This window comes from Galeopterus variegatus, unplaced genomic scaffold (genome assembly GCF_000696425.1).
Source record: "Galeopterus variegatus unplaced genomic scaffold, G_variegatus-3.0.2 Scaffold2816, whole genome shotgun sequence".
NCBI lineage: Eukaryota > Metazoa > Chordata > Mammalia > Dermoptera > Cynocephalidae > Galeopterus > Galeopterus variegatus.
In genome coordinates, this window is record NW_007728927.1 from 164,341 (window position 1) to 168,370 (window position 4,030).

A 4,030-nucleotide genomic window follows, 5' to 3' on the forward strand; every position below is an offset into this window, starting at 1 on the left:
ACCCCATCAGCCAAGCCAGTAGGTTTCCCTTTGGCTCCCAGTCTATGCTCACACAAATCTGCTCCCAGCAGTCTGTCAGTCCCTGGGCAACTCACTGGTCAAGTTGTTTAAGAAGAGAAAGTGGAGTTGAGAAAGAGCTGAAAAAAATAACCTGGACGTAGGGGCTGGCTGGGTAGCTCAGTTGGTTAGAACACAGCCTTATAACACCAAGGTCAAGAGTTTGGTTCCCTCACTGGCCAGCCACCAAATAATAAAAATAATAATAATAATAATCTGGACAGAAAATCAACACCTTTGGTCTTATAATTTAACAATTTAATTTGTTCTCACGTTGCAATTTTTCTGGTCCTAGCCCTGAAATAATGTTTAAGGACTTATCCAATGTCACAGCAACTCCAGTGGCCGAACTCAAAATTCTTAGGCAGGCAGTTAACCTCTCTGAGTCCCAGTTCCTACATCCATATGACAGAGACATCTGTAAAATAGGAACAGTACTTTCCTCATAGAGTTGTGATGAGGATTAGGAGTCATGGAAGATACATGATTGACAATGACTAGATGTTCCATAAATGTCACTTTGTTCCCCTGGTATTTATGAAAACAGGTAATTTTCATGTATATGACCCACAAAATTTAACGGATTCAGGAGGAGGAAGAAGGTACAGGAAATGTGTAGCATGCAACAGGTTTGTTAACTACCTAATTCTTTCTACTTTGACCAAATGAACATAAGTGCAATATCCTTGCATACTCAGAAATCTTAGAGTGTACCCAATAAAACCAGCACATGAATGAACTACAGAATTTTACACAAATGAGTTAGCCCTTCAAATTGCATGTGAACTATCCCAGGGGAAAGCATGAAACAAGTAAATAGTCAAGCCCCAGCAAGACCATTTTTTGCCTTTTAATTCCAGCTGTTGTGGTTAGAAGCATGTTGAAGAGGAAGAAACAAAAAACACCTAGAGGGACAGGATGTCTGCACAAGGAGAAAGAGTGATCCAGGCAGCACTCAGCTGCGAAGACTCATTTCTGGAAGCCCTCTCACCAGTGAAGCTGCTCGGGAGGCACTTAACGCATTTGCATGCAAGGAGAGTTGCCCCTCTGGCATCTCTCAAATAACCCAGATGGGCATTCACAGGGAATGCAAATTTAAAATAAAAGCTCTAGAAAATCAATTGCATTCTACCATAGGCATGTATTTCTTTTGTAATCAGAAGACAATAGATCTCATGAAAAAAGAAATAAAGCCAAATTGATTAAGGCTATACAATTGAGGCAGAAAGTCTGTGTACATTAATGCCTAATCTTTGCAAACAGTTGGGGACAGAGAGACTGAGAGTGCAGAACAGTCTGTCTACAAACTTTGAAGTGGGGAGCCACCAATACAGTGTTGACTAACAGGGGCCCGCAAGGGACATGAGTCAGTTAGGGACATGAACAAACAGTAGAGCTAAAGAGAAGACAAATAAAGAAGAGGTTTAGAGAGCCGAGAACGGGAGATGAGTGGAAGGTCTAAGCAGCACCGGGCCTCCCCCTCACTCTCCTCACCTGGCTCTCACAGCCCGCACACCCACCTGCTCCCCTTCCATGATGGCCACCTCAGCACGTTCCCACTTGAACGAAGGCATCAATCAGGTGTACCTGGCCTTCCCTCTGGGTGAGGCAGTCAACCTATATCTGTCTGCATCGATGGTACTGGGCAGGGACTGCACCGCAAGACCCGTGCCCTGGACTGTGAGCCCACGTGCACAGAAGAGTTGCCCAAGTGGAGTTTTGATGGCTCTGGTACTTTTCAGTCTGAAGCCTCCAAGAGTGACATGTACCTCATGCCTGCTGCCATGTTTCGGGACCCCTTCCACAAGGATCACAGCAAGCTGGTATTCTGTGAAGTTTTTAAACACCCCCGAAAGCCTGCAGAGTCCAGTTTCAGGCACACCTGCAAGTGGATTATGGGCATGGTAGGCAACCAGCACCCCTGGTTCAGAATGGGGCAAGAATACCCTACTCTGTCATGGGCCTTCAGTTGGCCTTCCAATGGCTTCCCTGGTCCCCAAGGTCCGTATTACTGTGGTGTGGGAGCAGACAGAGCCTATGGCAGGAATATTATGGAGGCTCACTACTGGGCCTGCTTGTATGCTGGAGTCAAGCTTGCAGGGACAAATGCCGAGGTCATGCCTGCCCAGTGAGAATTCCAAATAGGACCCTGTGAAGGTATCGGCCTGGGAGATCACCTCCAGGTGGCGGGTTTCACCTTGCGTCATGTGTGTGAAGATTTGGAGTGGTTGCCACTTCTGATCCCAGGCCCACTCCTGGGAACTGGAGTGGTGCCGCCTGCCACACCAACTTGAGCACGAAGGCTGTGCAGGAACAGAATGGTCTGCGGTACATTGAGGAGGCCGTTAAGAAGCTAAGTAAGTGGCACCAGCACCACATTCGCACCTATGATCCCAAGCAGGGCCTGGACAACCCCTGACACCTAACTGGATTCCACGAAACATCCAACAGCAATGACTTTTCTGCTGGCGTAGCCAACCGTGTCGCCAGCGTCCACATTCCCCAGACTGCCAGCCAGGACAGGAGGGGCTACTTAGAAGACTGTTGCCCCTTTGCCAACTGTGACCCCTTTGCAGTGACAGAAGCCCTCATCCACATGTCTTCTCAAAGAAACCGGTGCTGAGACCTTCCAATCCAAAACCTAGGTGGACTAGACTCCAGCCATCGAGCCCCTCCAAGTCCTTCCTCCTGCTCCAGCTCTGCCCCCTCCCTCGACTGACCATATTGTCCCAATTGTAATTCAAAGAGTAGAATGTCAAGGTCTTTTTTAAATTCTTCATGTTCAGTTAATCTTGCTTTTTTGGCCAGGATAGAGGGGTCAAGTTCTTAATCTCTTGACACACATACCCTTTATTCCCCATCACCGAAGCTCTCTAGGGTGTTAGTGGGTTGTGGGGCAGGGAAACGTAACCACAGCTTCCATCCGATCGCAGGTGCTAGTCCTGTGGCCCGAAGCCATCTGGACAGAGCATCCGGAAGTGTTTGAGAAGGAGGGAGGGGACCTTTTCTTTGAGGTAGCTGAAAGGGAGGTCCTGACTTACTCTGTGCTTCGGTTAGGATTTCCCCTCTTGGTAGAAGGCTGTTTCTTAAGAGATTATAACCAACTTTCTATTAAAAGTGGGAACTAGGAGAGGAAGGGTGGAAACCAGGGAAGAAAATACCCTTGGTCTCTTGCTGTGGAGCTTCCCATGCCTGGGGCTGAATGCCCTCCCCGAGACACAAAGCTAGGAGAATAAGCAGACGGGATGTCCCTAGCTTAAAAGAAGAAAAAGTTCTTACTGCTTGGTCCTCCATTTATAACACAAAGCAGAGTAGTATTTTTATTTTTAAATGTAAAAACAACAAAATCATATATCTGGGTGTGTGGATATGTGTGTTTTTCTAAAGGAGGAAACCATCATGGTCACCAAGAGCTAAATCTGAGGCAAATAATCTGGTTTAGAAATAAGGATCTCCTTTTGAGTAGGGGGTGGGGGGAGCGGTCGGTGCTCGAAAAGTTGGCGATTTGGGGCCATTAGTCCCTCATGACCATTTAAGGGTTTCTCTGCCCTGCCCACACCTCTGGGAGGGGAGACACAGGTCAGTTAGCAGTGGACACACATTACTAGCAAGTCACCTGAGCCTCGTGGCTTTGGTTAAAAGACGCATGTGTGTTTGTCCACACACGGGGGTTTACTTGAGTATGTCACTGACAGAGGGGGTATTGGGGTTGTTTTCTGGTGGGACTACCGTGTCACTAAAGCAGGCCTTTTGCTATATTAAATTTTTTAAAAAGAAGCAAAATAGAACTTTAGATTTTAATCATATTTATAGGATTTTTCAGTAATTTTACAGAATTGCTTGTTCGCATCAACTGTCACCTCTGCTCTCGGAGGAGATGAGGACGAGGCTGGAGTCAAAACACTTGTAATTTTGTATCCTGGTGTCTTTTTTCCCCGGTTTGGAATATTCCTTTCCTTTGTTAAGTTGCTGA

General features: G+C 46.7%; 1 pseudogene; it reads left to right on the forward strand.

The window, feature by feature from the left end:
• Positions 1–1,593: 1,593 nt before the first annotated feature.
• On the forward strand, positions 1,594–2,702 carry LOC103598984 (annotated as a pseudogene).
• Positions 2,703–4,030: the final 1,328 nt, after the last annotated feature.